The 12,992-nt window shown below is 39.7% G+C and overlaps 1 protein-coding gene and 3 long non-coding RNA genes across 6 annotated transcripts in view; 3 read left to right on the forward strand and 1 right to left on the reverse strand.

The window, feature by feature from the left end:
- Window positions 1-12,992, reverse strand: part of LOC135200058 (arf-GAP with coiled-coil, ANK repeat and PH domain-containing protein 2-like) — a 135,501-nt gene that overhangs the window by 104,947 nt on the left and 17,562 nt on the right. The gene's annotated exons all lie outside the window — the stretch shown is intronic.
- Window positions 628-1,114, forward strand: LOC135200060 (uncharacterized). Its single transcript, XR_010311194.1, has 3 exons — window positions 628-676; window positions 821-895; window positions 1,022-1,114. It is a non-coding gene; the product is annotated as an uncharacterized LOC135200060 (long non-coding RNA).
- LOC135200062 (uncharacterized) lies at window positions 1,274-1,718 on the forward strand. Its single transcript, XR_010311196.1, has 3 exons — window positions 1,274-1,337; window positions 1,444-1,512; window positions 1,614-1,718. It is a non-coding gene; the product is annotated as an uncharacterized LOC135200062 (long non-coding RNA).
- LOC135200061 (uncharacterized) lies at window positions 1,907-3,353 on the forward strand. The gene is made up of 3 exons (XR_010311195.1): window positions 1,907-1,994; window positions 3,026-3,108; window positions 3,300-3,353. It is a non-coding gene; the product is annotated as an uncharacterized LOC135200061 (long non-coding RNA).

Here is a 12,992-nt window from a genome sequence, read left to right on the forward strand (position 1 = left end):
GGCTGCAACTAGATCTTGAACATGATGATGTAACAGAGCTGCTGGCTTCCCATGGAGAGGAATTGTCTGCAGAGGACTTACTAGAACTTGAACAACAAATGATTGAGGAAGAGGAGGCGGCACCAGAGCCAAAACCCAGGTCATTAACTGTGAAAGGCTTGTCAGAGGGTTTTACTCATCTGGAGAGAGCCTTGGCTTCTTTTTTGAGGCAGAAGACCCTAACGTTTCTAGGTTTGACAAAATCAGAGAGGAATCATGGATTTGGTGACTTTCTACAAGGAGACCCTGAAGGAGAAGCAGACGAAGAGAAGTGTGCAGTCCAGGCTTGACACTTTCTTTCACAAGTCTCCAGTACCACCACCTCCCACTCCTAGTCCTGGTAAGGAATTCTGAACGTTTTATACTTTTATGTGTTTACATAGTGACATATTAAAATGTGTTAATTTTTAATGTAACAACTAAATGTAAGAGTAAATTGTAACTTCATTAATCTTCATCATTTGTAATTTTATTGCAGAAGGTGACAGTTCCAGATCCCCCGACTACCTGTGACAGTTCCAGTCTCCCGTACTACCTGTGACAGTTCCAGATCTCCCTGTACTACCTGTGACAGTTCCAGATCACCATGTACCTGGACCCTCTGTATCAGCCCGCCCACCTGCACGTGTACAATCAGGTAAGCAATTTCATTTTTCTCATTTTCATGTTGGAAATTGTTTACACCCTACATACATACGTACACTAACTTACATAGTGGTAACAATAATGTGTTTGATGTTGCATAACCTTATTATTTTTTTTTTTTTTTTTTCCATTTCAGACCCCTTTGATAGTGACAGTGACCCAGATGACCCTGAGCCTTTCCATGGTTTTGATGCCTCGCCCTATACATCAGGTAAGGAATCCTTAACAAATTTGTATAAAATGTTTTATAAATTGCTAATAGAAATTTTATTAAAAGTGTACATATGCTACAATTATCATCCTTATAATATATTATGTACCCTATCATTCTTTCCAGATGTAGATGTTCCCTCATCAGTTGATACAAGTATCACCTCCCCAGAGCCCAAATCAGTTGATACGAGTAGTATCACCTCTCCCATTCCTTCAGGTAAAAGAATTCTTCATTTTTTATATTGAACATACATATTACACACTACATATTGTCAAACAGTAATAACATGTGCAGTAGTTACAGTAGTAGTAACTATCATTTTATATATTTTTTATCATTCCAGACTCCCAAGCACCTAGCCCATCCACTCCATAGCCCAGCCACCCACTCTCATGTACCATATGACCATCCCAGTAAGCAAGCCAACCACTAGAATTTGGTAAGGACATTTTTTTTATTAATGTTTAATATTACATATGTAATAACCATGTTATGTATGTAACATACATACTATAATCATATGTACTATTACATTATCATTCCAGATTGGCATGCACCTGTGACTTACATAAACCAGACCTCTACATAGCCTACATGTCTTCATTTTGCTGGAGGTAAGGAATTCTCAGTTGTGTTTAATGTTTGCATAGTACAATAAAATTTTGTACACCTAAGTGGTTACATACTGTCCTTTAATATTAATTCTTCATTCCAGACTGCCCATCATCCTAGCCTGTTATCTGTGATAAAGCACACTGAAGTTAGGTTTGGAATGCATCCTTATCATGAATGCTCTACACCTCCACCTCCATCTCCCACCAACCTAGGTCAACAGCTTGAGACTCACTAAAAGTTGGTAAGTTATGTAAGGAATTTCTAAATTAAGTTTTATACTACATGTTATATGTGATATTAAACCAAACCACTGTATGGTGCATATTACTGTATGTAACTTACTATGCAATAGAGTACTTACTGACATACTAATTATTTTTGTACATTCCAGAACCCCCAACCCCCTGAATGATGTAGGCTATGGGGCCACATAAGACTTTGTCCATCCAGGGTTACGATGAATGCAAAATATAAACTAAAGGTAAGGAATTAATTAATATACATTAACTCTTTTAGTACTCTTGATATATCTACAGTAATTAACATATGCATTCACACTTCTGTAGTGTATATTTTGTACACTAATTTTGTTACTTTTCCTTCCAGAACCACATTTTTCACACAACTCCAGGTTTGTTACTACAATGTCATCAATGGGATAACTACTACAAGTAGAAGCACCATTTTTGGATGGAAAAAAACCCTTCAGGAAAGTATACGTATCACATGTAACATGTAGTGTAACAAAGTATGAACAGTAAGGTTTTTACATACAGTAGTACATATTACATACGTACATAAACTTTTTTTTTACAAGAATTTCCAACCAAGTTTGATTATGTACATATGTACATGTTATAAACCACTGTACTATGGTTACTGTATGTAACTTACTAAAACATACATAACATGACTTAACTTTGATACTTTTTTGGTACATTCCAGAAAACCAGGACCCCCTCCATGATGCAGGCTATGGGGCCACATAAAACTTTGTCCAGGGTTACTACATAACATAAAGGTAAGGAATATACATAGTAGTAATTAACATACATTAAGTAAGTTTATATTACTAAAAAAAAGTGACCAAGATCTCTCACATGGGATAAGTGATCAAGGTCCCTCATGGAATGGTACTGTACACTCCCTGCTGAACAGGGGGTGTAGACCAATCATTTACAATAATGCATACCAGTTGATATTAAACCACTGTATGGTGCATATTACTGTATGTAACTTACTATGCATAGAGTACTTACTGACAAAATTATTTTTGTACATTCCAGAACCCCCTGAATGATGTAGGCTATGGGGCCACTAAGACTTTGTCCATCCAGGGTTTACGATGAATGCAAAATTAAACTAAAGGTAAGGAATAATTAACATACATTAACTAAGTTTTATACATGTTATATATGTGATTAAACCTTACTGTATGGTGCATATTACTGTATGTAACTTACTATGCATAGAGTACTTACTGACATACTAATTATTTTTTGTACATTCCAGAACCCCCTGAATGATGTAGGCTATGGGGCCACATAAGACTTTGTGCATCCAGGGTTACATAGCAGGACAACTTTAAACTAAAAGTAAGGAATTAATTCACATACATTAACTTTTTTTACTCTTGATATAACTCAAAGTAAGGAATTATAAACTAAAAGTAAGGAATTAATTAACATACATTAACTCTTTTACTCTTGATATCTATAATTTACATATTGTATTCAGGACTTTGTGTAGTATTTTGTACTAATTGTGTTATACTTTTACCTTCCAGAGCTACCAGACTGGGATTTTAGTGTACTCCAGGATCTAACAAATACATACGTACACTACGAAGTGTGCAATGCAATAATATATAGTGTATAGTGTTTAGTGTATACCCTAAGGATTAAGTGTAGTACATTGTGCTTTTTAGTGTCACAAGAGTTTAATAAAGAATTATACCTTCAAGAACCATCCTTTGCCATTGGAATAACCACACTACACATCATGTAATCTAATGCATGTCACAGGTAAGGTCTCTAACTTTTTCTTAGTTTAAGGCATATTTCCAAGTGTCGTTCCGGCTTACGACGATTTTCGGCTTACGACGCGCCTCAAGAACGGAAACCCCCGTCGTAACCCGGGGTACTGCCGGTGTATATATATATATATATAGTATAGATATATGATATATATATATATAATAATTATATTATATATATATAAGATATATATATATATATATATATATTATATATATATTATAATATATATATACATATATATCATATATATATAGATAGATATGTATATAAACGGAATCACGAAGTTAGGAACGTGATAAATCAGCAAAGGCTTAGAAGTAAGGCTAAGCCAGCATAAATATTCTGTAAAAACTGGGCAAAAATCTAATGCATTATTCATTCAAGTGAAAACTACCACCGAATAAATTGGATTGATAGTTCAGTAATTGCAAGGTCAAGAGATGTCTTATCACGAAATCTTTTAGAATCTGCTTTAATACAACTTACTTTTCATTGTAATTTCAATGTTAGTCGTGGCCTTTTTCATTTAGACCCTTGTATCTGTAACATGTTTAAGAATGACCTCAAAGATATAATTACTGACTTAAATAAAAATCAGTTGCCTTAGAGTTATTAATTTTTGTGTAATGTATGTCTGTCATGTATTGTGAATATGGTTTTGTTTACCAAGTTCGAATAGTTGTCACCTATAATCCTTTAATTGTCTGGAAATTGTATCTGAGATGATTGTCTTAAACCTTTAATTGCACCCATTGTTTATGCTTGTTTGGGAAGGGTTCCTTATCTTCCTAGGTGTGGTCGGATTCTAGGTACTAATCTCTTTATATCCCCATCTGTCATTTTATACGAATCTTCTTGTATTGTCTTTTTGTCTTTTCTCGTTTATGTCAGTATCTGCTCCAGTAAAGGACTTTTAAAGTCGAAAGATCTTGCAGACCTCCTTCGGTTTATTTTTCCTTCGTGGCATTTATCTTTATATATATATATATATATATATATATATATATATATATATATATATATATATATAATAGGATAGTTGTTATGATACAATAAAGTTTGTTCATACTTACCTGGCAGATATATATATAGCTGTATTTTTTCTGAAGTCCGACAGAAATTCAAAAACTTCCGGCACACACAGTGGGGTCGGCCAGGTGGTTAGTACCCATTCCCGCCGCTGGGAGGCGGGTATCAGGAACCATTCCCATTTTCTATTCATAATTTTATTTCCACTGTCCCCTGATGGGAGTGGTGGGTACTTAATTATATATATCTGCCAGGTAAGTAGAACAAACTTTATTGTATCATAACAATATCATTTTGTTCATGAAACTTACCTGTCAGATATATATAGCTGAATCCCACCGTTGGAGGTGGGAAGGGACAGAATAGAAGGATTTTGGGAAACAAATGCATGCAAGAATGATTTACATCTTGGTTCCACCGGTTAGCATTGCTGGCTTCGTGGTTATTGCCCACGTAAGTCTGCTTGTGCTACTAGAGTTGCCAGCGAGGTAGAGACCTATATAGCTGGTGCACTCCAGATGATCTGTCAACAGGGGCGAGACCACGACGTGACTAGACCATATTGACCATACCATGAGGGCTAAGAAAGTAAAATAAAATATATATATAAAAATATATATCACCACCTGACCAACCTAGCCAAAGTTAAGGTGTGTTAACTAAGGCTTAAGAGTTAAGAAGTCACCGTTGTCGGCGACTCAACTACTAAATAAGAGCTCTTCCTAAACCATTTTCTACAGGATAGGATGAGTGGTACTACTTGCCCCCAAGATTGTGTCTGCAGACAGTATGGCCCTAGCGAGCAGCAGATCTCATATGCCATCTTCACATCTCGCAGGGAGTGTGAATTGAAACAGAGTTGCTTCGCTAAAACATTGGTACTCAGGATGTTGCTGAGTGCCATGCTTCTGTTGAAATGCTTCAGAGGCCGCGCCCTCACCTCGTGAGCATTCAAATCAAAAGATTTCAAATCTTTGTGCCAACACAATGAAGGAGCTTTTTTGAAAGAACTCCTTAACAATAAAGCCAGGGTGTTCTTCGATATGGGCAAGTCTGGTCTTTTCGGAACACTGCAGATTGTCCGTACGACTTCGACTTTCTTGAGTTTTATGTAGATAAAACTTGAGAGACTGACAGGGCACAGGACTCTCTCTGGCTCCTGCCCAATAACTTGTGCATCCTTGATTCCAAGCTCCTGGCCCAAGAACAAGACGGGTTTCCATTCTTAGGCCACAACGGAAGGCTTAGAGAACGCCCTCACCGCCTTGTGTTCTCTAATGCCGAAACTTTCTGACGATGGCTGAAAACCTCACTAACCCTCTTTGTCGTATCTAGGGTGGTTAGAAAAAGGCCTTCCTGATCACGTGCAAGAAGTTAACAGGTAGATGTTCGAATGCTTTGACATCAAGAACTTCAGACTATGTCTAAGTTCCATATTGAAAGCTTCGATCTGGACATGCACAGTCAGTCAGTCTGTACTAAAGTCAGGTGACCGACCAGTTGACCAGTCAGACGAATCAAGGACAGCAAGGCTGTACCCTGAAGACCATAAGGCACTATTCTTCGCTGAAGGATGAGTGTCTGGACTGCCTGGGCGATTCAAGCTAAGCAAACCTTGGGGTATGAACGCAACCCAATGTCGTTAGCGAATCAACTCCTGAGCCACTCCTGACTCGTGCTTTTGGTGCCAGGAGAAAGGAGCGAGGAGCAAAAAGGCGATTCAGTCCCGAAGGACGAATGCCTGACAGTCCAACCTGGTCTCATGTTAAACGATCATCGGGGGTGTGTAAACGCAACCGACTTCGTCAACAAGAAACTCAGGGCTACTATGTGTCTCCTGATCTCGCACGAGTGTCCTGACTTCCGAGAAAACAGGTGAGGACAAAAAGTAGATGGTGAGCGAGTTTCGAGATTCCAACCGGAACTCAAAGATCGTGAAGGGCTTTGTTGTTTGACAGAAGCAAATCTCTGAGCCAAAGGCCGTCAACAACATATTTGCGTATTCTTTAATAGTTGTGACTGCCAGCTTATCCCATTCTTCAAACGGAAAGGAAAGACGGCAATCTTATGCTGTCAACATCTCGATAGTCTGACGTAGTGAGACTCAGAGCGGAGAGGTTATAGGTACCTTTCGTGTTAAAGTAGACCGACTCTCTCGGAAAAGGTCCTTGGAAGGACGTTGACCTCTGTGAATCTAGGATCTTGAAGGCCAACATGGGGCGATTAGCGGTCATTGTCGCTCCCTGTGATGGTATAAATCATCTTATTACATTTCCTAAGCGTTTTGAAAAAGGGGAAAAAGGGGAAAAGAGACTAAACATCCATCCTCGTTCAATATCATAGCGAAGAGATGTATGAAAGGACGTCCCTAAAGTCTCCATAACTCTCAACATACTTCTAAAGAAAGATTCCACTCGAAAAGTCAGTAGTTGCTGCCGTCGATCGAGACGATTCGTACGGACTTTTGCAATCCTGTAATGAACCTCTAGACTAGAGGATCGTTACATTCTACGCCTGTTGTTATAATAGGCTCTTTCTCGTAAACCCGAACAGGGACCGAGAGAAGATACTTCCTAAGATATGAGAGAGCTGTGGAAGATCAGAGTTGATATGGACACTGGTTCCAAAAACTCTTATCGAGGACTGGAGGGACGACAGAATTGCTTCCACTTCTTTCAGATTATGATCCAGGACATCTGAAACCCTCTCCAGATGTCCGGCACCTTCTTTCTATCACCTCAAGTGATACTTAACGCACCGAGAGATGTTCAGAATCATTCCTAGATCTTTAATAAAATTTCAGTTTCCCGGTAGGAAAAAACTGTAGAGGTCTGAATTGCAGTCTATTCAGGGAAACAAACTTCTTTAGGAAGAAATGGTCCCCCAGCAAGCTCATCCATTTACCCTTACACAGTATGTTTGCTTCCCTAAAAAGGCTGCGCTTTGCCTAAGCAGGAGAGCATATAATAGTGAAATGTTGCGGTAGACTCATAGTCCTATACCGTCCAGCGGTAACGAGCACCGAAAGGAGTAAGAGATATCTCTGAGAACATAGTAAGGCAAAACGAATGCAATGTTTATTCATTCATGTAAGAAATCCCTCAATCTTAGGCTCTAAAGTCCGTGATTGTAGGCAGAGATACCAGTTAGTCAGTCAATCCCGCAGGAGAGAGAGAGACGTAACTGCCAGCACAGAGATACGGTCAGTCAGTCAATCCCGCAGGAGAGAGAGACGTAACCTACGGCGCATGACAGCGAACGAGCTGGTACTGCCTCGTTTTGGACTGGCGGAGAGGACAGTGACAGCAGCAGCTTACGATCGTCGTCTCTTAACTTTATGCCTGGTTGCCGAGCTACCCTATTCTACGAAGAAATAGGTCCGTAATTTTTAGCATAAAGAGACTCTCAAGCTGGTATATTTAAGCGAAACAGAAAACGCTAAATATATAGATGCGTTTTGTGTCGTCATAACACTACCATACAACGGTAAAAGATAAATCGGAAACTCCCTGGAAGGCTGCAAGGGAGTAACGATTAAATGTCCTTAAATAATAGACAATAGACCTCTCGTTGCCATCCGAAGAGGTAACTACAGCAAGCGTATATGACTTGAACCATCCAGTAGTAAAATAACGCAAGGCAAAATATGATATTATATTGCAATAAAGTTTTTTCATACTTACCTGGCAGACATATATACTATAGCTGAATTCGGAAATACAGCTACATACATATCTGACAGGCAAGTTTCATGAACAAAACTCAAGAGAATTGAAGCGGACAGCTCAAGCTTCTTATGTTTATTGGACATAAGCGTTCATTGACGTAGTCTACAAGTCTATTTCTTGTACGAGTCTGCGAATGATGAATGAGAGCTCTTCCGAATCTTGTCAATAGAGCTTATCCGCTTACGCAATATAAAGTTAATGAGAAGTTTGTCAATGAGAACTAACCCATTTACGGGGACAAAGAGATATTTTGTCAATGAGGGGATAACCCACTTACTTGACAAAACGATAGTATATTGTCAATGGGGGAAATTCACTGAATTGACAAAACGTAATCCAGGAAGTCGAGCATTTTATTTTCGATTCCCGTCTCAAACGAGGAAGGGGCAAGAATCCTGTTAAGAGACGGCTTACGACAGGTAGAACGACGATGTTCAATTCGGCAGCGTAGTCCCGACTAGGAACTAACAAAATCTTATCATCTGAAAAGCCCTTTCAGATGGGCTAAAAAGCTTGCAAAATTATCCTGGGAAGAGGAAGAAACTCTCCAACCAGCTTCCTCTCCCGTATCAAAATTTATTGGCAGTATGGCAAAGGAAGTCCTGTCTTGCGCTTTCCCCTGAAGAGCGTCCTTTTGATGAGTGCCTTTGCAAGAATCCTACTGAAACGTTGCCGAGAGTCCTGACGTGCAGGACGTCGAGCTTTTACATAACCCATAGCTGCCTTACCGCGAAATCTTGACTGCGGTAGAGCAAAAAGAGATCTTTCCTTGAGCTTTCCATAACGCCATCCAATCCTGGACTTTACGAAAAGCAATATTACGACAGAGACCTCTATAATTCACGAAACCCGTGGTCTTGCTGGGTTTCGAAAACGAAGATGCCTTTTCACTTTAAGCTTCCTCCGAAGCACTGCTTACTTCACATTCTTCGCAGGCGATGTAGAAGGGATCACCGAAGTTAGGTAAAAATCTTTAGGCCCAAATCAGCTTGAAGACTTCAACAGAAACGTTCAGCCAGGCGACACACCTGGCGTGCGCTGGCTGGCGCGCGCTCGGCGTCCACTGGCGACGCAGCGAGCACGCTCGGGCGTCCCACTGGCGAGCAGCGAGCACTCTCGGCTGTCTACTGGTGCGCGCCGCTCGCGCTCGGTGATCCAACTGGCGCGCGCCGGCTAGCGCTCGGTATCCACTGGCGTGCGCTCGGCCTCGGCGTCTACTGGTGCGCGCTTGGCGTGCACCCGCGCGCGCCTGGCGTCCATCCGAACGTCCCGTCTAAGCCGAGCGTCAAAAAAAAAAGCGTGCAGAAAAGCGTCACGCTCCTGACAGGCGTCAATGAAAGCGAAACTGCCTTCAGGAAGAGCATTAGACATCTCGGAGAGAAAACCGACTGCACGAAGCAGTCTCAGGTGAAGGGTTGATCGTGTGAGAATACGCGGGGCGAGGGAACCGCCCTTCTTATTCTCACAGCAACAAAGCTAGGACGTCCGCGCTCAAAAGCGTCCTGCTAATATGACTTGCTTTCCCTTTTCTCGGTGGAAAGACGTACACGAGTTCAGGGGCGACGTTCGCCTTCTTACTTCTCACTGCAACGCATGACGAGAGAGAGAGAGAGGACGTGAAACGTCCTCTTCTATAAAGCTTCTATTTAGAGGGCGCGAGTCCTTCCGAAAGCTCCAAACCCTGCGCAGGGAGGACGCTTCGGAGGACGAGAAGCAATCCTTCAGGATTCGTGCACGCACTTTGGCAGCCTGGGAGTAACTTCAGGTCTGCCGAAGGCACGTCAGATCGGTGGGAGTTTCTCGTAACCCTCCTTCGGCTTTCGACATGCTCTCTCCCTGTTCCTGGGAGTCAAGCAGAGGTCCCGGCCCTAGAGGCGAAATAAGGCCGACTTGACGCACCCTCCACTACACAAGGGGCACTGTCACTGCACTCAGCCACTTCACTCTTGCTCTCCAAAGCCAGCACTTTCGATTCTAAGTTACGAATCGATAGAGTATCAGAGAAAGGTCAACACCCTCTACAGATTAGGCGGCCCGAAGGCAACATTACAGGGTTAGGAGTAACAACTACAGAAGTAGCACTCCTCACCACAATGATAGGAGAGCGAGCACCCCAGATTCCAAGATACAGATGGAATCTATAACGTAAAGGGCATTACCTCACGAGACATATTTATAGCCCGTAGGCCATACTACAGGGTTAGGCAAAATAAAGTCTACAGGTAGGTTAGCCCACCCTGACTTTGTTACTGATTAATTGCGTACACACGAATCATACGTCTTCCTTACGGAATTAGACAAAGTCTCACACTCCTTACATGACAAATCTCAACAAAGAAGCAAGACACATAGCCCTCGTGCATATCGAGTGCGGAACTACCGAAGCTTTCGGTAGCCACACCCTATCTTAGCAGACAACACCCTCTGAAAACTAGCCTAACTAGATTCAGATATACAAAAATGGAATCATATTCAAAACAATTTAAGATAGCGTATGCCTAGCCACAATCCAAGTCAATAAATCAAAAGACAATTAGGATATTTAGCGGCCATGAAGTTTCCAAAATCCTAAGACGGATTTTGGTACTGAAAACAGGTGTTTCCAGCACCGGCGACAGAAAAATTATGAATAGAAAATGGGAATGGTTCCTGATACCGCCTCCCAGCGGCGGGAATGGGTACTAAACCACATGGCCGACCACCGTGTGTGCCGGAAAAGTTTTTTTGAACTTTCTGTCGGACTTCAAGACAAATACAGCTATATTATTATATCTGACAGGTAAGTTTCATGAACAAAATATATATATATATATATAATGTACCCAGCCACACATTGCTATGGCTGTCTGGTTAAATGGAAAAGAAAGAAAAGAGAAAGCTCCTTCTCTTACTCTCTCTTTGTCTCTCCAATCATCACTATCTCTTTCCCTCTTTCTTCTCACTAATACCAATTCTCTCTCTCTCTCCTCCCAAACAACCACTCTTTTTTGTCTCTTTTTCCATCTTTCTCCTACGTAACACCCACCCTATTCTCTCTCTTTCTCTTCCTCTCTCTTTCACTCCTTTCTCTTACTCTCTCCAACAATCACAGTCTCTTTCCCTCTTTCTTCACACTAATACCAACACTCTCTCTCTCTCTCCTCCCAAACACCCGCTCTTCTCTTTCTCTCTTTTCCTCTTTCTTCTCCCTAACACCCCATCTGCTCTCTCTTACTTCCTCTCCCTCTCATTCTCTTTCTGTCAACCCCTTTCTCAAATTCCACTCTTTGATGTCACTGATGTTTACCCTATAGTATTCTTTTCCAAATGATAAGTCGTATGCAGAAATTATGTATGATAAATTTGTAAAGTAAGTAAGTGTACGGACATAACCTTTCACGGGCAGAACCAGCTCCATTTCAGGGAATACTTTAACACCCCAACTCCCTTCGGAGGGGGGAAGGTAGAATGAAACCCCATAATAAAAGCACGCACATATTCGAATGCAATGTTGTGTCAAAATTTCAAAGCGATTGGTGAAATTTTTTTGGAGATTTACAATTTTTAACTAACGAACATTGTTAGATTATTTATTATAAAGATATATATATATATATATATATATATATATATATATATATATATATATATATATATATATATATATATATATCTATCTATATATCTATATATATATATATATATATATATATATATATATATATATATATATATATATATATATATATATATATATATACATATATACGTGTATGTGTGCATGTATGTATACACAATACGTATATATCCAAATGTCTGAATCTAAGTAGTCAGCAATTACGTTTGTTTTGCTTCATCGTATACGCCTGGCAGTGCATGCCACCTTCCCGAGCGCATTAATACTGTTTGTTTTACTCCAAACCCTTCAAACCGAAATGACTGAATCATATGAAGTCTAGAACTGAAAAGAGGAAAGTTGGTAGTAAGTACGTACCACCTTCATGTACCCGGTACTATGCAATAGTCTTGAATGGTGGTGCTCCGTGTACTCCAAAACAAACCGTCGGTAATGAAGGGATTAATGATAAATAAATGGGCAAAGGTCCACTGCCTGATCATACATCTTTTTCATCTGGTTAAAATAACACTTTCCATTTATTTTCAGCTCCTAAAATACCAATTTACAAAACACCCAAAATCAACAAAACATTAATACTCATAACTGATACCATGTTTTTAAAAAAGAAAAAAAAACTGATGTAAAATTAATGCAAAATCTTTGAAAGGAGGGCATGACTAAAACCACTGTCCACTGCAGTGCAGCAATTTATAAATTTTCATAGTAAAAATTACATTTTTATAACAAAATAGTAAAATTACATTTTCATAATAAAATAAAGTTTTATATAATATACTTACCAAGCAATTACATAATTGGCTATGTAATTACTTGGTAGTTACGTATATGAAAATGACATTTTTATATTAAAATAAGGTTTTATATATAATTACCAAGTATAATTACATAGCCAATCATGTAATTACTTGGTAAGTATGTATATATATAAAATTTATTATTTGGATACTTACCTATTTTTAAAGATTGCTTATATCTCCTCGCCTATCGGCGTAGAGATCAAAGCTATCTCTAACAGCAATTAAGATTCATCCAAAATAAATAAATAATAATAATAAAATCTCTCA

This window comes from Macrobrachium nipponense, chromosome 26 (genome assembly GCF_015104395.2).
Source record: "Macrobrachium nipponense isolate FS-2020 chromosome 26, ASM1510439v2, whole genome shotgun sequence".
Classification (NCBI taxonomy): Eukaryota; Metazoa; Arthropoda; class Malacostraca; order Decapoda; family Palaemonidae; genus Macrobrachium; species Macrobrachium nipponense.